Source organism: Carassius carassius, chromosome 40 (genome assembly GCF_963082965.1).
Source record: "Carassius carassius chromosome 40, fCarCar2.1, whole genome shotgun sequence".
Taxonomy (NCBI): Eukaryota; Metazoa; Chordata; class Actinopteri; order Cypriniformes; family Cyprinidae; genus Carassius; species Carassius carassius.
The window spans coordinates 11489124-11511112 of NC_081794.1; the positions used below are offsets into that span (position 1 = coordinate 11489124).

General features: G+C 40.9%; 1 pseudogene; it reads left to right on the plus strand.

Moving 5' to 3' along the window:
• The first annotated feature begins 17147 nt into the window (after positions 1–17147).
• LOC132121868 (uncharacterized) lies at positions 17148–20024 on the plus strand (annotated as a pseudogene).
• Positions 20025–21989: the final 1965 nt, after the last annotated feature.

Consider the following 21989-nt stretch of genomic DNA (forward strand, 5'->3'; position numbering starts at 1 on the left):
GAAAGATAACTATTTTCAGGTCTAGAAGTGCTTCAAATTTAGAAACATCATGCAACGCTATTTTATCTCAGGGATCGTAACTCAGATCAGTATGTATATTTCTGGCTATTGTCATCAATTCATCGTCAGGACTTTGAGGATTTAAAAAGTGAGCTATGCATGCACTAAAACACATACTGTCTGCAAAATTGTTCTAGCTAAACGAATGCATTCCTGATTATGAGCTAGGTCGACCAACCTCCTACGTGTTTGTTTTGTGCTACAGAGACACATAGCTCTAAAGCACTATCAAAACCCACACCCGTATTGCTTTGAATGGTCCGTTGGAATTGGTCAACAAATACATTAACGTCTTGATTGTTATCAGGCTTTAGAATGGCATTAATATCTGTGGGAAGACTTGCACCTTGCATCCAATAATGTGGAAAACGCTACAGTCTCAATCAAAATATCAGGCAAAAAGATATTATAGGCCACATAGTCATCTGTGACTATTTCATGAAAATCTAAAGTTGTACGAATTTCTAAACCATTAAATCTGGGTCTTGGGACAATCGTAAAATCACCCACACGACCTCCTTCTCTCAGGAGTCTGACTGAGGCCCATATCTGGAGCTGAGAGATCATAACCTGAGGGGTCATTATTAGATGGCCCAGAACCGACCTGTTCATCACTGTTTATAACTAGGGATGTCCAGATCCGATCACGTGATCGGAAATCGAGCCCGATCGCGTGGTTTCAGACTCGATTGGAATCGGACGTTACCTCCCGATCAGGACTCGGATATATATATATATATATATATATATATTCTCATTAATTTTTAACACATCTTTTGTTATGCGGTGGCACAGAGTTAGACCCTTTTGACTCCACACAGAAACAGCGACGCGTGCGGCATGACATCACTTTGTTTTCAAGAGCTGGTGTGAATAAATATAGATTCAAACTCAAAGAGACATGATAGTTTGCGCATGACCTGATATTTCATTCGGACTCAGGATACAGCGAGATGAACATCACAGAGCGCTAAACTCTCATGCAGTGTGTGTTTCATTCATACTCGAAGCCGGAGCACGCTCTCGCGCTGATATCAGGAAATTCCTAATATGGACAAAAGTGTCCAGCTATGCTGTGGTGCGCACAGGAAAACAGAAACTTATGCAAACACGAAGACGTTAATATACGATCACGACAATAAATTTTTCTTCAAGTCATCTCCAGCAGGTGATAAATAAAGTATGAACAATGCAGTGCTGATTGACAGTATTTATTACAGTATAGAAACTATTCTGCATTATTATGTGATAAACAGTGTTTGTAGTATATAAACAAATTATTATTTGTTATTGTCCACATTTATAGATTTCTAAGCCAATTAAAAGCTAGAAATTAGAGAAAAAATAAAGTTGCCTATACTACCAGTCAGAAGTTTTTGAACAGTAAGCTTGTTAAGGTTTTTTTTTTTTTTTAAGAAGTCCCTTCTATTCACCAAGCCTGCATTTATTTGATCCAAAGTACAGCAAAACAGTAAGATTTTGAAATATTTTTACTAGCCTATTTAAAATAGCTGTTTTATATTTGAATATATTTCAAAATGTAATTTATTGAACATCCTGGATCTGTTTTTTCGCTCTTCTTTATTCTTTTTTTATGTATTATAGAAGTATCGGATCGGGACTCGGTATCGGCAGATACTCAAAATCAAATGACTCGGACTCGAGGACAAAAAAACCTGATCGGGACATCCCTATTTATAACTGCACCCAACCATTCGTGTTGTTCGTCTATAAGCTCCTGTAATCTATTCAGCATGTTAAGCGGATCAGACGGTAACATCTGTAAATGATTGTTAATAATTTCACGTAACTGTTCGCTATTGTTTTGAAAATCATATCTGGGCCTTAATGACCTCTGATCATCTTCTGAAGTGTGGGGGATGTAAATCATCGTGACATCTTTTAATGCTCATTTTGAATTATTATTGTTTTATTATTTTTTTAAATCAGAAATACACCTTTTTCAAGTTTAGAGACAAGCGTGTACACTCCAGAAAACATCAATGCCAGTTCACAATGCAACATAACCAGATATAACAAAACAGAATCAAACAGTAGGTATAAATTCAAACCATCGTTTCTCCACAGGTAAAACACCACCAATTGACGGGGACAGTAACATGCAATAATGTAAGGTATAAATCAATGGCAATAACAAACAATATTAATAAATGTAAGAAATAACTAATGATAATAATGATTCGTTGTCAATAACAAACAATAATAAATGTAAGAAATAACTAATGATAATAATGATTTGTTGTCAATAACAAACAATAATAAATGTAAGAAATAACTAATGGTAATAATGATTTGTTGTCAATAACAAACAATAATAAATGTAAGAAATATGCGGTGATGATAATGAATCAATGTCAAACAAAAACAACCAACAATTCAATACATATCACGGACGACCTCTCATCATACGACTGAACATATCTGTTAACATTCTTTGAATAAGATTTAAATGTTCTGTGATCAGCATAAGGGCATTAACAGATTTTGCTCGACTTGTACCTGGTGGATTTCTGCTGGTACCCTACTCATGCTCTGTTGAAACTGTCGAATGTCCACCATACAGCTGTCCATTGCAGCTTCTCCAAAATTCAGCCACGTAACGTAAGGTTGCGTTGTGTTGTTGTTGACACGCTATGATATTTCTCAAATTCGATACCACATCAATTTGTGTACTAGGAACGATGTCATCTGCTTCCCGATAGGATAACGTTTGTCCGCTCAAAAAGAAAAGTGACGATTAACATGGCACTTCATATCATATTCAAGCCTTCTGTTTAAGTCATGATCACGGAACAATTCCTGAGGAATTTCATGAGGAACTTCCTTCTCCTCTTCCTCGCTTTCCGAAGCACTGAAGGACGCTTGATCCCACGCGTGCATCATCGAATCAGTCCATGCAGTTAGGCCTCCTTCATCGTATCCTTGCTCTGTAAATGTTGATAACAGTTTATTAATTTATTGAATAAAACGCAAAACATTCCATTCTCCAAAGTCCTTAAATGGCTGGTGGTCAGAACATCATCCGTTTCCTGCTCCGGTAGCCTCAAACGTTTTACCCCCATACCCTCTGAGTGTCGAGGCCTGCACGCAACTTCAGTGCTAACACTTGAGCCGTCTGGGAGGCTGTGAGAAAATTCCTCTGAAGCTGGAACGCAGGAGGGGTCGATTTGTGACATTGTTAAGATCGTGTAGTGATTCCGAGCTAACCACAACCTCTTGTAAAACGTCCTCTGTAGGCAATATCACTACTTGACTGTCAGAAACAGCGAGCTTGCCTGTCAAAAAAAAAAAAAAACATATCATTAATATTTATTTTACTAATTTTTGGTAATCATTTTATGTGAAACTGACCCTTTTAACTTGCTGAGAAAAAGAATGTCAGCATATGTGACCTATTATTATTAATAGTGCAGTCATCATCACAAGCAAATAGCTAGTTAAAATGGCAACAAAGTTATTGGTGCTATTATTATACATTGAATAGTTAATAGAATAAAGGAGGAAATATTCACATAGCTCTTCAAGGATCTGTTCCAACCCATCAGCGAAAACCTGATTCTCAAAACAACCTAGAGATTATACCCACGAGACATTAAGCAAATATTCACATTAAAATATATTTAAATAACACAGATGAAAAACACTTACCCTGGTAATTGTCAGCCATTGTTTCGTCTATTGTTGGGTAAGCAACATAGCACAACTTAAAGATAGATTTTACAGGTAATGAGCATGATAATACTTTTGGCTTTTAACGTGATTCGACGTGTCTCTTGATAACACCTCTAAAAACCGATGAACATCAGTAGAGGGGACCCTAATAACATAAATCTTTAATACTCATACAAGTATAACATTGATTTATGTATATGCAACAACAGATACAATATCTTTTAGATTTTTTCTTAATTGTTTTTTATTTTATTTTGATTTTTTTTACAACTTAACTGAGGGTGCTGTTACTGGCATAGTCTACGTCAGAGACTGTCTGGCCTTTATTTCATATCCTGACGTGTAGAAACGGCCTTTCATCTCGACGGCGTAGATATAGCCTTAGCTTCGACTGTTTGAACGTGAGGGTTTTTTTAACAACTCCAAAAGCAAAAGCTACTATATCGGTTTAGAATTCTCCCCTGATGTATTGTGAACCATTTGCATTTGAAGTTCTTCTGTCTTACATTGGAAATCAAAGATCTCAGTTCATTTGTTTGTATTAGATATGTCTCCTAAACGTGCATGTGCATGCGTGTGTGTGTGTGTGTGTGTGTGTGTGCGCATGTGTGTGTGTGTGTGATTGTTTGTAAGTCATATTCTGCATGTTTGTGTATATTTTCGTGTATGTTTATGCTTTTTGTATATTTACGTATATTTGTGTGTGTGTGTGTGTGCGTGTGTGTTTGTATCAAGGCTTGAAAAATCAAGGTGTGAATAAAAATAATACATGTAACTAAAATAAACTGGTAACACTTTATAATAACGTTCTGTTATAAGTCATTTATAAATTATTAGTTAATGAACTAATCATTTACAAAACATGACTATACGTTCATAAATGATCAATGAGTGGTATGTATGCTAATGATTTACAAATATGTTGTAAGTTATCTTAAAAAAAAGTTGAAATCATGTGTCAGAGAAGACAGCTCTCTATACCCTCACCAGTCAGTACTTAGAACAGACTACAAAGTTTTCAACACCATCATTTACAAACCTTTTTGCATCCCCTAATCTAAAGTGTAAACTATTCATCACTTGTAAATGTGTTATAAATCACTTTCTGGCCTTTCTTACCTGTTAAAAGTTATTTGTATATGTACACAAGTCATTTATAACACTTTCTGCATCCCCTAATCTAAAGTGAAAACTGCAGACAGTGTTATAAATGACTTGTGTACATATACAAATAATTTGTAACAAGTAAGAAAGGCCTGCAAGTGATATGTATCACATTTACAAGTGATGGATGGTTTTCACTTGTTTGCAATTTTATTGTGTGTTAATCAAACTTTAAAAGTGTGTAATTCTGCATATGAATGTAATTTTATGTTTCTCCCACCTCACCATTCTTGGTATCTGTTTAACCGTCTTGCTTTGACTGAACCACTCATACATAGGAAATTACAGTAAAATGTATTATTCTGGAATTACCATCTTGCAGGAATATAACTGCGGAGTTCTGACATAACTTACTCGAGTGGATGTTTCCCCAGAGACAAAGGAACTTTTTCCCGCTTCAGATCTTTGGACGTTCATTGCTTGTTCGTGTGAACCCAGTCGCTCCATAAGTGACTGACACAGAAAGTTCTCAGTTGCACTTGGTCCGAGCACTTCATCTGAGAGAATGTCTGGTTTCCATGGCTCCTTAGGGAGCTCTCATCTCCGTTTTTCTTTTCTTTTCTTTACTAAGTTTATTCTCGTATTCACCTCTCGCTACACGAGGGAGATGAATTCTGAATCATTTCTTTGGTAACTCCACGTTCGTTGAACCTTTAAAACTTCGCGCGAGTCTGCTAGCCCCGGAAGACATGAGAGAACACGCCCAGCTCCAAAAGAACGACACATGCAAGCTCGTCATTAGCAGGCACAAAGAGAACCACATGCAAGTATTATTTTCTATAGAGATTTAAATGCTGCTTAAGATTGTCTATGCCCTTTTTCAAGGTGATCTGATTCCTTGTTGTCTTTCAAAAGGTTACTGTCTGTGATTTTGCCATACTGGGCGATCATTCTGTGATCTCGCCTATTACTCCGTCACTGTCTCTAGCTTACCCTTTCGTCCTCTCTCTCTCTCATCTGTATTCCATTATGTCTTGTATTGTTTGTTTTACTGTTTGTATTTGTTATACGCATATTTACTCTGTGTGAATCGTAGTTCGATGTATTATTAGTTCAATTATTAAAATCCAATATATATTCCTGATTGTTTCCATCTAAAATGCTCACATAACGAAGTCAATTAAATGTTTGATCTTAGCTACAAAGATATTTGTCACTTTTCAGTATCCTAAATTTTATAAGGACAGGAGAATGGTTTCATGGCCAGAACATTTTTTTCCTGGAATTATAAGAAGTGATAACTTTATTGAAAGTTGATAAGTTAATCTTACGGCCGTTTGCTGGACAAAGCACTGTTCGATTTGCATTAATTCCCAGTAAAAGATATCACGTTAATTGATATGAAGAGTGGAATATTGACATATTCATGAGTAAATTACAGTGCCTTGTAATGAGTTATTGATATATACAATTTACAATATATATATATATTAATCATATCCCTGATTAATTATTAAAATTCCCTATATATCATTTGAGCTAACTTTAATGTACTACCCAGTGCAGTTGCAATTTCATGGGAGACCTGCAGGGAAAGGTGGTGTGTAGTAGAAATGGAGTCAACACAAGAAGTTGATAAGAAAATTAAAGCTGCCCTTTACTTGACAAAAGCAAAACAAGGCAAGTCAGACATCTGGAAACAATTCTCATTTGTCACTGAAAAAAATGGGAAAGAGTGATTTCCTGTCTTCTCAAAATTCACACGTTTTGTTTTGAGCATTCCCACATCTAGTGTGCCATCAGAGGGTCATTCAGTGTGAATGTGCAGATCTTGGAAGAAAGATGCAAAAGTCTAGGACCGCAGTCAGTCAGCAATATACATTTCCTTCATAGTAATATGGAGTAAGCAAAGCAGTAAGGCCCAGTGATCAAATTAATTTGTTTGTTAAGTAGTCTACGACTACACTCTACATTTATATATATATAATGTGCAAGCCTTTATTATGCAAAGACGTGGTCATAACAGGCATGGATCAAACACTGGCAAACAGGTATATAGAGGACAAGACAAAGAATGTTCCTAGGGCAAGTGTGGGTCTTTGATGAATGAACAATATCCAGAGGGCTAAGCAAGAGGGGTAATCCAGAATCCAGAGCAAAGGGTCAAAACACGAGTAACAGGGCAAGGCAAGAAAAACACTAAACTATGAAAACTATCAACTGAAACAAAACTGTGAAAACTATTAAAACTCGTGATCTAGTGCGGCTGCCATTACACAAGTGAGTGCGGTGTCACATGCTTCCTCTGCGACACCCACAGTGAATGAAGAGCCAACATTCCACAAAGCATAATCCAAAAACTGTCCAAAAACATAGTCCAAAAAGTGATGAACGCGGACCCTCGTGTCTACAAAAGTCAATGTAAAGCACAGACAAATTCTGGTGGCGATCAGACAGAAGACTAAAAAGCAGGTTTGTTATATATATATATATATATATATATATATATATATATATATATATATATATATATATATATATATATATATATATATATATATATTGTAGGATTATCCTTGAACAGTACAATTCATTAAAAGAACCCAACACCGCATTCCACAGTTCAGAACGATTCCCCATCGAACCATTAGTGCATCATAAAACACAGTCATGGTACCAAGATGGCTAAAGGAGATCACCCCCTTTCCCTTATCGTGCCTGTCTAATCTCATACCAGCGATGCCAGGACAGCAGGAAAAGATTTCTCTTTGTTCCCCAAACTTAAGACCAAATGGCCAAGAACCCCTGTGGTGACCCCAATGCATAAATCCCCAGCCTTATCAGGAATCAGGAAGGATGCTAAGGCATTCCTTTGGCCCAGGATCACCAAAAACCTTAAACCAGGGAACACCTCCTTACTGCAGCTGTAAATTCCAGAGACTTTGTCTCCCAAAACCAACAGACTTTAAATTTAAACTTGTGGTTTAATACAAACAACGGTCTCAAAATTGCTTCCAATAAGCTAAATTGTTTACTTTTTTTTACCTCACATATATTTTAAGCATCATGTATGTTTTATATAACCTGTGGAATTATTTCTGTGTGTTTAACTTTCATTACAGCCTATACGTAGGGTTTTCTACCTCAGTTATAGGAACTAATGACCAGAAGTTGCCTCATACATATGTATTATCTGTATTATGCATGCTTTATATTACTCAAGTTAATTTTATGTGTTAAACACTTATCACGGCTAATTCCTTATTTACTTCCACCTCAACTATGGGAAGTATATGTATTTTGGTACCTAATTGATTTCTAGAATTTTGATATAAAGTAGATGTGTGTAGGATGCACCATATTTAAACTATTAAGTTTGCTTATTAAAGCGTTTAAACTAAACTCTTAGAAGTTTGGACACAGGTGATCACGTGTGTTATGTCTTCATGACAAGAAGCACAAGCAAGTTGAATTCTCTCAGGATACGTTTTAATAACTTCTGCACAAGCAGGATAACATGCGAGCACACGTTCAGCACTTACTCTCACTCTTCTCTCTTTTTACTTCACATGTATATTTTACCTAAGGAGCTTGAGTGCCATCTAGTGGAGTATTAATGTAAGGACATCACATTTTCCCCTCTTAGTTAAATGAATTATTTTTGTAGCCAACAATTGACATGAAATAGAAATAAAGAACATCAAATCCTTAATATATCACCAATTTCACATGTATAAGAATACACTAGGCAACACATTACATGAATACAAAGGAGCATTTAAAACAATATGAACAAACTACTCAACTGCTATTCAGTACTTATGCGTGTGCAATGTGTGCAAAAGTCCATGTCAGTTTCTGTGACTAATAAACATAGTCCTTTAGCCAACCTGGCTCATGTCTTTGACGTGTTTCACGTGAACAAGCATCAGAAGACTCTGAATTTCCAGACAGTGGAACTTGAGAGGGAATCAGGTTTTCTGCATTTGTGGTCAGTCTATTATCCCTTGCAGTAGTCGGCACAGATGCGAGACACGATGCATGCCACTTCTTTCCATCGTCTAAGAGGTAAGTGTAAGGGCCAACTTTTTCTCTAACCTCAACTGGAGGAGTGAATTTTGGGTGTCCTTTTGGCACATGTACTGACTTTTTTATGCGCACTTTATCCCCTTTTTGGAAAGAAGAATGACGCACTCGATGCTTGTTATCAAAGCGAGATTTCATGACATCCTGACGTGCTGAAACACGGTTCTTCAGTTGTTCATGACCAGAAGGTGAGGGTTTCAGGACATTGAGGCGGGTACGCATTTTCCTCCCATGAAGCAATTCGAAGGGGGAAACACCTGTCACAGCATGAGGTGTGGCACGATAGATCTGCAGGAAGTCAGTCACTGTTGCTTTCCATGGTGCGGATTGTAGGATTGCTGATTGAATTGTACTTTTCAACACTCTGTGGAAGCGTTCAATAGCTCCGTTTGCAGCCGGATGATACACTGATGTGCGAATGTGCTTAATGTCTCTGTCTTTCAGGAATGCAGTGAACTCAGGTGAAGTAAACTGAGGCCCATTATCACTCACCAGAGTGATCGGGTTGCCATGTCTACTGAAGACGGAGGTAAGAAAAGCAGTCACCTGTTTTGTTGCAATAGATGCAGTAAAGGCTACCTCGGGCCATTTACTATAGTAGTCAGTGAGTGTCAGAGCGTATCGACAGTCCCAGACAGCAGTCTCAAAAGGACCCACAATGTCTATTGCTAATTTTTCCCAAGGTGCAGATGGTAAAGGAACAGGCTGGAGGGGCACAGCAGAGGTTTTTGCAGTTTTGTCCAGAGAAAGACATAACTGACAGGCAGTAATCTTTTCTTCCACACGTGTGTCCATTCTGGGCCACCAATACATTTCACGCAGGCGTTGCTTTGTTCTGACAATCCCCTGATGGCCCTCATGTGCAATGCGGATCAGTGACTCACGCAGTTCTCCAGGTACCACCAGTCGAGACCCTCTAAAAACAAAATCAGCCTGCACACTGAACTCATGTCTCAGTTTGTAATATGGGCGTAGAACAGGATCCAAAGCAGCAGGAGATGGAGGCCAGCCACGGACCATTTGTGTGCGAAGTGCAGAGAGTTCAGGACAACTAGCAGAGGCAGCAGCAAATTCATCCTGAGATATGGCAGTCGGACCAGTGGACAGTAATGCAACAAATTCGGGCTCTGTATCTGACTCAGCATCTGAAGTCAGAGGCAGGGGCAAGCGGGACAAACAGTCTGCAGTGTAATTTTGAGATCCAGCACGATACTCAACAGTGTAATTAAAACAGAGCAACCGAGCAGCCCACCGAGCTATGCGCATGCCAGCTCTATCAGTCCCTTTTGTGGTCAGCAGCGTCGTCAAGGCTTGATGGTCAGTCCGCAGAGTAAATCTAAGACCCCACAAGTATGTCCTCCACTTCTCCACTGCCCAAACACACGCCAGAGCCTCCTTTTCGACAGTGGAGTATTTTTGTTCAGTTGGGGTGAGTGTTCTGGATGCGAAAGCGACAGTACGTTCTTGACCATCAGTGCTTATTTGTGCGAAGACAGCACCTAGTCCGTAAGCAGATGCGTCAGTAGAAATTACCACTGGCAGCCCCGGGTCAAATAGTGCAAGAGCAGGACTGTGTACAAGTAGCTTTTTGACTTCAGCTAAGCTCTGTTGAGCGTCATCGGACCAGTGAAATCCACTCTCATCTCTCAGGCACGCACGCAGAGGCATCACTACGGAAGCGAAATTAGGAATACATTTGTTGTACCATGAGAGGAGACCCAGCAAAGAACGCAACTGAACAGCATCCGATGGCGCAGGTGCATCGATTATTGCAGAGAGATGTTCTTGATCCAGCTGAATACCCTGTGATGTCACCATGTGTCCTAAAAACTTCAAGCTCTGCTTTCTGAATTGACATTTAGACTCATTCAACACCAACCCAGCCTCTTTGAGACATTGCAGCACATTCTCTAGTGCTTGATCATGCTCCTGTTGCGAGCGTCCCCACACGATAATGTCATCTAGATAGTTTGCAACATTCTGGAGTCCTTTTAGAATGACAACCATCATCTTTTGGAATGCAGATGGAGCAGATGCCAAACCATAAGGTACCCTGCGGAACCTGAAGAGGCCCTCGTGTGTAATGAATGCAGTTAGGTCCCGGCTGTCGTCATGAAGAGGTACCTGATGATATGCACTTTCCAAGTCTATAGTTGAGAATACAGTTGCACCTTGCAGTAATGTCATCATCTCCTCCATGTGTGGCAATGGGTAGCTGTCTACTATAACTGCCTTGTTGGGCCCTCGCAGATCCACACACATGCGGATCCCCCCTGTTTTCTTTTGGACCACAACAATTGGTGAAACCCATGGAGAGGAGTCAATTCTTTCAATTACACTAGCATGCAAGAGTCGTTCTAGTTCGGCGGAAACAGCATCTCTAACAGAAAAAGGTAAGCGACGCAATTTGTGTCTGACAGGAGGTACAGAGTCAGAAATGTTAACCTTGTGTGTAAATTTTTTTACACAGCCCAATGCAGTCCGCTGTGATGGAGGAGTGGAGAGGGCACAAACTGAAGCGGATTGTGGCGGCAGCAGCACAGTGTTTCCATCGAATCGAAGCTGGAGTCCCTTAATTAGGTCCATGCCTAACAAAGCTGTGCCATTGTCAACAATGAAGAAATGTGCAGGACAGGTAAGGCCATATTTAGACACAGTTGCAGGTAAACATCCAAGCACTGAAATTGGCTCTTGCAAGTAAGTGACTAAACGGGCAGATGGAGCTTGTAACGGCACAGTGCGAAAGTGCTGCTCATACAATTGTTTTGGCAGAATGGACACTGATGAACCAGAGTCGACTGTGAGTTGAAGAGACACAGGTGTAACAGCAGACGTAGCATTTATAGTCACATCACACATCAGACAATCAGATGTTCCAGGTAGATAGAGAATGCAAACCTCTGGTAATTCAACTGAATGCACTGAGCGAGTAGGAGCAGAACGGCAGACTCGTTCAAAATGTCCAGTCTTATTACAATTTTTACATTTAGCAGATGCAGCAGGGCAGTTCTGTGCGTTTGCAAGATGTGCAGTGGAGCCACAGCGGAAGCATGTCCGAGCTGAAGAAGCAGAGTGAGGTTTTGATGAGGTATGTGTTTTGAATTTGGCCTTAGGATGCTGTCGTCCAGTCGCAGGAGTGACATGTACGGCTTGTACTGGAGCAGAACTGCTTGTAACCATAGATTTTGCCTGTGCATCAGCGGCCTCTAGCTGCGTGGAAATTGTAATTGCAGTCTCTAGTGTCAATTTAGATTCCATTAATAATCTTTCACGAATGCGAGGGTTAGCAATATGTTCTACTAGCTGGTCACGCAGTATATCATCAAGATTCTCATTAAATTCACAAGTAGTTGCCAAATCTCTCAATGCAGCAATATATTGCAGTACCGTTTCATCTGTCCTCTGCACTCGTTTCCTGAAGGCATGTCTTTCCACGACCACATTTCGTCTTCGAATGAAATGCTCCTCCAAAGCTTTAACAGCAGCTGCAAGATTGTCACCGGTATCGGGCAATGTATAAAATAGTCTCTGACCTTCAGTTCCGAGGCAGTGAAGAAGTAAAGCCCGTTTTCTGGCTTCTGGCCAGGAATCTCCAGTAGCATTGATGACGAGCATGTAATTCTCAAACATTCTCAGCCATGTTACAAGCGGTATAGTGGGCTCACCGGGACAAGGCAAAAATGGACTGGGAAACGGAGCACTTACTGATGCCATCCTCAGGAAATCTTGTGAAAAAAAATCGTCCTTGTCGCCAAATTTGTTATGTCTTCATGACAAGAAGCACAAGCAAATTGAATTCTCTCAGGATACGTTTTAATAACTTCTGCACAAGCAGGATAACATGCGAGCACACGTTCAGCACTTACTCTCACTCTTCTCTCTTTTTACTTCACATGTATATTTTACCTAAGGAGCTTGAGTGCCATCTAGTGGAGTATTAATGTAAGGACATCACAACGTGGACTTTACGCTAATTACATGCAAGAACCGGAGAACGGGGCGTAGGCCCTGCCCAAGACAATATCTGATTGGCTGTCGCACTAAGAAGGACAGGTCAGATGGACACACTTATAACCCAATGACAGGCTTTTTGCCTTTGCTTTTTGCACTGCTTGCAGTGATTGGGCTCTTGCCTATGTTTTGTGCTGACCTTTCCATTGTCCACTCTTCAAACCACCAAGAGCTCACTCAAAACTCATCAGTCGCTCCAGACTTAGGGCAAACTCTGTTGCATAGCAACCCGCAATCCAGGAAATCTCACGAACAAAGCGCCACCCGGCAAAGCCATCCAACCACTCACCATCGAGTGCTGTCCCTCAGATCGCGCCATCGACTGACTGCCAGCCAATCGGCGCCAGAGATTCAGTCTCCAGCAACTTCCAGCAACATGCCCACAGGAGCATCCAAATGCAAGTACACAATATCTCCTAATGCTGTCTGAAACTGGTGCAAATCTTAAGAAAACGAACTTAGATTAAGCGTGCTAGTAGATTGATTCTCTCAGGTTGCAGTCAAGAAATAGTGTCTAATGCTAGACACTTGGGACTCCATTCACCCTCCGTTAATAAGATCACTTTTCTCTGTCACAGTTTGAATGAATGTTTGTGTGTTTTCGTTAGTTTAGTTTGTATGTATTAGAGTAGTTCAATAAAGCCTTGTTTGATTTTACATACCATTGTCTTGTGCTGTGTGCTTACAAGTTACTGCCTTAAACTGTAGATTCTGTTACTGTCAGGGATCTGGGAAAGAGGACCCAATTACAGTGAGATAACAAGGTTATTGACAAGACAGACTGATACAAGAGGTAGTGAAGTGCACAACAGATACCACAACAGGAACACAAACAGAACAGCTAGGGAAGGTCACTGGGAAGGCTTCAGGAAACAACTGGCAGAATACTTGGGCAACAGAGGGGGCAGCAAGACTAGGCTGATAGAGAAGGCCACACAAGGCACCATAGAGCAGAGCTCAGAAACTTGTTGACCACTGACTCTGGAGACAGACCAGATGCTAGGCTGGTAGAACCAGAACAGGACACATAGGGACAGGTCAGGAACTCGAACACAAGACTAGACAGGACAAAGCTCCACAAAAACACAAGTTAAAATCCAAGACAAAAAAATATAAACCAATGAACTAATAAAAGTAAAGTAACAAAATTAAAAATTACCAATTTAACCAACTTAAGAGAATGATCAAACAAAACCAGGAATCAAGACTAGAAAACTAAATAAATATTACAAATGAAATCAAAGGGCAAGAACAAACAAATTACTAAAACAAGGAGCAAGACAAGAACATAGAATCACAAGGACTAGACAAAACAAGGGCACAAGACCAACCAGACAGGGAGACACAGACACATATTCAGCCACAGACACATATTCAGCCACAGCCACAGCCACAGCCACAGCCAGAGGGGGTGAGAATGACAACAGACCAGCGAACACAAAAAGGTAAGGTGCACTATAAATAGGGAGGAAAATACATGAGGGTCAGGTGAGCACAATTAGACCAACTAGGGTAACAAGAGGGTGTGTTAAAAAGAGGAAACAAGGAGGAGGGGCTAAAGGAGCACATGGCCGAGAAAATAACTAACAAGGCCATGTGCTGACACTAGACACAGGAAACCAACATAAAACAGTCACATTGCAAAACCCCAGAGGTGGTAAAAGTACTCAAAAGTTATACTCAAGTAAAAGTAGAGGTATCTAAATAAAAAATGACTCCAGTAAAAGTAGAAAGTCCTCCAGTCAAACATCACTTGAGTAAAAGTACAAAAGTATCCGATTTAAAACATACTTAAGTACCGGAAGTAAAAAGTAAATATTCAAATTAACTGTAATTATCAATAATTAAGCAGATAAGTTGTTTTGGGTGTGATAAGCAATGTTTTAATTGAACAAATGATGAGATTAGAATTTTGCAATTAAGAATTTGTTAGATTTACAATCAAAAGAGACAATGAAGCACCTTATCGCAGTATAGGGGTTGAACTTTTCAATAGACATGTTCCATAACATTATAGCTGCATCAAACAGAAGATGTGCAAGATACAAGGTAAGACTATTTCAGAATATCAATGAGGAAGCACCACCTCATTAAAGGATTAGTTCACCCAAAAATGAAAATTATGTCCGTAATTACTCACCCTCATGTTGTTCAAACCCCGTAAGACCTTCGTTCATCTTCGGAACACAAATTAAGATATTTTTGATTAAATCTGAGAGCTGGATCACTCCTCCATAGGCTTCTACGGGAATGAAACTTGCAGGTCCAGAAAAGTTATTAAAGAGATCGTTAATATAGTCCAAATGACTACAGTGGCTCAATCTTAAGTTTATCAAGCGACGAGGATACTTTTTGTGTGCCAAAAAAAATAAAAATAAAGACTTTATTCCACTCTTCATTTCCTTCTCTCTGGGCATCGAGTTTTTTCACATAGTGTAATAGCGTGTGTCTGTGTTGCACGTCACCACGTAGGCTCACTATTGGCCGACGCTGGTCATGTGTGTGATGCGTGTGACGTAGAACACAGAAGCGCTGCGCTAAAATTGTAGGCTTACCATTTCTTTAAATCAGATTTTCATGTCATTATTTCTAATAAAAATGCATTGGCTACATAGCAACAGACAACATAGCTGCATTCAAAAGCATAGTTATCTGCTGTTATTTTGTGGCCTGTTTAATATCACAGTGGTGTGCAGTAACATGTTTTCATAGTAAATAGTGTGCCACAAAAGAAAAAAGTTTGGGAAACACTGAGCTAACGTTAGTGTGGCAAACCTGACTAGCCAGCTTTTCCAAGTCTACCTCCGGCTGGATCATCCTTGACCGATCGTCAGCATGCAGGGAGAATCATCTGAGCTTACTAGCTTGATTCTCTCCAGCATCAGCTTACAGTTTAATCACACACAAACCCAAGTCTGCCACCGTTGGCATAAATATGCGTTAGATAAATTGACTAACATTAGCTAGCTGTTTACAAGGCACGTTTCAATATGAAATCACTTGGCTAACAATAGTAACAACATTAACGTCAACTCACATTAATATGTTTTCTCAGATTCGAGGGTGAAGTTTTGAATGCTGAAATTTAATTCACCTGTGGCAGGCAAAGAAGACATTTCAGCCGATAAGAATCTCCCTTGACTTCAGTGAATTCAAACATATCCTTGAGATATGGCCATGGGTGATCCCTGTCGGGAATCTCGGAATCATTGCGGGCTGCAAGAGCTGCACTATCACCTGTTTTAGCGGTCATCTTCCACCTCGAACTAACTGCTGCATGAGCGTATGTTGGCAAAGAACTCGCGAGCTCGCGCATTCTTTTTTTCAAAAGAAAACCACGTTTTTCATTGGTTTGTAAAATCAGTGTAATAAATACTTGGAGCGGGCATGGGGAAATGTATTGGAGTAAAAAGTAAACTTTGTCTCTAATTTAGTAGTGGAGTAAGAGTGAAAGTAGATGCAAATAAAACATACTCAAGTAAAGTACAGATCCCCGAAAAAAATACTTAAGTAAAGTAACAAAGTATTTTTACTTTGTTACCACCACTGCAAAACCCTGACAGTTACCTTGCACATAATCAGTTATCATAATTTTATTATATTATTACCATAGGCCACGGGATAATATTTTGTCCAGAATTGATAAAATACCCTAACCTCAACTTACCAGTGGACGAATAGTTGATAAAGTGTTAAATATTAATTCTGAATAATTTGTACACTAATTTTGGTTCTTATTCACTGTAATTCAATACCCTTTAATTTATATTGATCTTAATTCCCTTATTAATCTTATATTTTATGGTGGAGAAAATTTTGGGCAGTTTAAACTAATTTGTAAGCACAAAACAAGTCATTTGTGATTGCATCTAATCTATTGGTCCGGAAAGATAGATTAGAGACACAGGAAAACAAGTGTTTTATTGTTTTATTGTGTAACATTAAGAGCGCATAGCAGGGCGTTGTGTGAATGAATGGAAATCTAAACTCACGTTTAGTTTGTATAAGTGTTTTGTTGTTATTGTTGAAACTGCAGTAAACGAATTTAAGATTGCCTGTTGAGACGAAAGAAAGTCGCCATACAGCGCACCAGGACAGAAGTGAGCGTGTATCCTCCAAGCTGTATGCACTATTTTCTCCCACAGAGACTACGAGTAGCAGTACACGTCAACGGACGCCCACAGTTCCAGCAAACCACACTTAACTACCCATCACATACTTAGCTCACACACACTTTCACAGATCTGTGCCAGTCTCTTTTCCAGGTTTCCCTACCGTGTGCCAACATGTCTCGCACTGATAATCCCATCACCCACTGGGAAAACTTAGAGAACTGGTTAAGTGCCGTGACATGCAGCCTCGTGCCCAAAGCTGCCAACAACCTACGACAGCACACGCAAGAACAACTGGATGCCAACATCTCTGACATCATGACACAGGATCCATTCTGCAGCTACAACCACAAAGAGATTGCAAAGATGACTGGCTCCCTGAGTCACACGCTGATAGCCTCACTCAAACTGAGCGATGAGCAAGGAGCTCGGCTCCAGGAGAAACTAACTCGCACAAATCAACGCATCAACCAGTTAGAACTGGAAGCACGGGACCAACAGGAAGGGTCCGATGAGGTGGAGCCAGGCGCCTAAGAGGTAATTGAAAGGCTTCAAGAAACATTGACAACCACCAGCCGAGAATTAGAACAAGCTAAGACTGCCAAAGATGATCTGGCCAACAAGTTACAGTATGCAGAGCAGCTACTGGAAAAAGCCAAGGCTGACTTGAAAACCATATTGAAAGGTCACGAAATCAGATCAGCAGCTTGACTCAACAGCTCGACTATGTAAAAGAAGAATCCGACTTAATCAGAGAAGAGCTCAAGCATGTTCATGAGCTGCACCCTGAGCCAACCAGGACAAGGTGTCCTCTGGTCTCACCCCTGCCCAGCAGAGCTGCGTCCCCTATTCTGGGATTTTCACATCAAAGAGAAAGTTAAGAATCACCACCAAAACCCTATTCAGCTGTCATGGAGGAGCGCTACCCTGCTGGCAAGAGAAGGGGGCCTCTCCGAACCGACTATGAAGCTGCACATGGCCTGGAACTAAAAGACCTTGACAAACTGGCCAGGAACATCAACAAATTCACCCCAAATGTGGCAGGAAGTCAAGATGTCCAGGCCTACCTACAAGATATCAACTTCCACTTGGAAATGAGATCCAACGTGACAAACAGAGACGACTCTCTTTGCTTCGAACAACATCCAGTCTTGATATGCGACGTTTTTCGGATAGACAGCCTATACACACCAAATCAGACTTCTACCTCCTCTGAGAAGCCCTAATTAAAGAATTTGCAGACCCAGAGGCAGACCAAGGACTGATGGCCACCCTAGAAACCAAACAAGCCCGGCATGAGATACCCCAAGCCTTTTACAACAGACTCAGAATAGTGTACTTTGGTGCATGCAATGAACCCGACATGGAGGAGGACTTAAACTTTACAACCCTCTTCCTGAGAAACCTCCACCTTGGAGTAAGCCACCACCTATGGCCTGCCCTCGCACAATGACTACACAACAGTTGAGGGATTTGGCCCACAAAGCCTATGGCAAACAAAATTTGGCCTCAGAAAAGGGAACCAAACCACCAGCAGTTTGTGATTTCGATACTCAACATCAAGGATTAGCCCTAGAGGGCACCCAGCATCACGAAAGCACCAAGCTGCCACCTAAAGAACAAAGACAATCCAAAAACATACCACAAAGCATAATCCAAAAACTGTCCAAAAACATAGTCCAAAAATTGATGAACGCTGACCCTCGCGTATACAAAAGTCAATGTAAAGCACAGACAAATTCTGTTGGCGATCAGACAGAAGACTAAAAAGCAGGTTTGTTATATATATATTTTGTAGGATTATCCTTGAACAGTACAATTCATTAAAAGAACCCAACACCGCATTCCACAATTCAGAAAGATTCCCCATCGAACCATTAGTGCATCATAAAAAACAGTCATGGTGCCAAGATGGCTAAAGGAGATGTCACCCCCCTTTCCTTTATCATGCCTGTCTAATTTCATACCAGCGATGCCAGGACAGCAGGAAAAGATTTCTCTTTGTTCCCCAAACTTAAGACCAAATGGCCAAGAACCCCTGTGGTGACCCCAATGCATAAATCCCCAGCCTTATCAGGAATCAGGAAGGATGCTAAGGCATTCCTTTGGCCCAGGATCACCAAAAACCTTAAACCAGGGAACACCTTAACTTTCATTACAGCCTATTCGTAGGGTTTTCTACCTCAGTTATAGGAACTAATCACCAGAAGTTACCTCATACATGTGCATTCTCTGTATTATGCATGCTTTATATTACTCAAGTTAATTTTATGTGTTAAACACTTATCACGGCTAAATCCTTATTTACTTCCACCTCAACTATGGAAAGTATATGTATTTTGGTACCTACTTGATGGGTAAATGATAAATGATTTCTCCACAAAGCCACCACCTATGGCCTGCCCTCGCACAATGACTACACAACAGTTGAGGGATTTGGCCCACAAAGCCTATGGCAAACAAAAGATGGCCTCAGAAAAGGGAACCAAACCACCAGCAGTTTGTGATTTCGATACTCAACATCAAGGATTAGCCCTAGAGGGCACCCAGCATCACAAAAGAACCAAGCTGCCACCTAAAGAACAAAGACAATCCTCCTTCAGAAAAGAACGGGACTCTCATGTCAGTGTCAGACCCAAACAACCAAACAATCACTGGCACAAGCAACGAGACCCTCCACACGCGTCTGGACACCACTGGGAGAAATCATGGGACCAGCCATGGCTGCACGAAAACCGCTGGGATAATTCATGGAACCAGACACGGTCGAAAGGAAACTCAAGAAGAAAAGGTTCATGGGAGGCAAACTGGATGTCTAAAGGAAAGCGACACACGCCCCCAGGAACAACTAGCCCAAGGGGTCGACGACGAAATCCACCCAGACATCAATCAGACCAACCCCACACTAGTCCACACAAGAACAACAAACTGCACCAGGTATCAGTCCACAAGAAATGATGCAGATGTTCATGAAAGAATTCTTCATGAACATCTAGACTAGAGGCGAAGCAAGGGAACAGCGACCACCTGGTACACAACAACCAGAGCAATAACCACCTCTCTCACACTCACCACCCTCAAAACACGACAAGTAATGCTGCCATAACACCACTGTCAAGGAAACAAAAGACTGAACCTGAATGCCTAGCAACAGATTCAGAACCTGGTCCGACACATGTCAACTCATACCACGGAAACCTCCAACAACCAGAGGAGGATGGAACCACTCAAGTACCAGAAAGTGCCATTTTGGTTTTCTGTCACCCCAGCGAGCAACAACAAACAAACCACAACACTCTACCTGTCTCAACCCAAACTCCAGTTCCTCAACTTATGGGTGACCTCATCGAGAAAGGTGTGGCAAGGAAGTTCTATCTCTCCATCACGCTAGAACACCATGTCAAACTAGATGCCCTAGTAGACACGGGAGCCGACATCACCCTAATGTCCACTCAGCTCTTAGACGAAATTTAAGAAAGAACCAAAATAACCAGTGGAACCCTCAGACTTCAAAAGTGTGCACTCAACGTTCAAGCCTATTCCCACACGGGACTGCGGTTGAAGCAGGTGGCCCCAATCCACCTGACCGTTGGACCAATGAGCCTTATACACCCTGTGTAAATCTCGCCGTTGGACACATACCCCCTTCTCATCGGCAAAGCCACAGACACTGGTTCCAGCTCACTGAGCGAAAACTCAAGCCCAAGACCAAAGCAAGTCTCAAACTTGGTGCCACATGGCAAGAGTCAAACTTCTCTTCTGTACGCATTCAGAACCACAGAACCAGGCTCGAATGGCTTTCAACTGATGACAACTATAGACATTCAAGGCATGACAGTACCTGACTCTGTGCTACCCCTATGGGCCGAAAACTCAGCCATCAGCCTGAAGCTCTTCAAACCTTAAGAAAAAACTTCACATGCCACACACCAATATGGAAACAGAACGGGTTCAAAACATCCAACAACAAACCTGTCAAGCATCAAGATCTCTTCCAAGCATGCGACGACATGTCACGAAACACGACATGCTCGGTCACTCACGACGGATATGCACCCACTCTTTTGAGATTGCCCCACTAACCACAAGTAATTAGTATCTCACCAGTGTCATTACTAATGCTCACTTTATTTATTCCTTTCCTTCTCTTTCACTCTCCACTAGTCTTACCTAAACAATCTTAAACCTACAGAAACTTGATATAGGGCCTGACGATAGGATTGACTCACTACGTCCACTGTGCAAAAACATGGATTGCAGAGTCCCGTGAGCTACCCGTCATGAGCCGATCAAATAACTATAGCCATGCAGTTGTACGTAGATCCTCCATACCGATGATTTAGCTCTCGATCACCTATCAGTTGACGAATCTCAAACGGAATGCATAAATCTAGAAAATATTTAAAACAACACTCCATTACCTTTGATCCCGAGTTGAAACAAAGGATGGAACTTGAGCAATTTAATTGAGATTACGCCTCTACCCGTGCGTTGCACTACTTAAACTAGGGTAATCAAGAAAGCCACCATCATCATCATAATTGTTAACCTGTCGCACCATAGTCCCACAATATTCAAAAGCGAAATCTTGCACCAGAACTCAGCCAAGTGATGGAGTGTTGTGTTGTGTTTGCATGTGTACTTGTCTCTCTCTCTCTGCTATTTTCTCCAGCGCTCGCCGATGTCCTCACCTGGAACATCACCGATAGAAAGGGGGAATATGTAGGATTATCCTTGAACAGTCCAATTCATTAAAAGAACCCAACACCGCATTCCACAGTTCAGAACAATTCCCCATCGAACCATTAGTGCGTCATAAAACACAGTCATGGTGCCAAGATGGCTAAAGGAGATGTCACCCCCCTTTCCTTTCTCGTGTCTGTCTAATCTCATACCAGCAATGCCAGGACAGCAGGAAAAGTT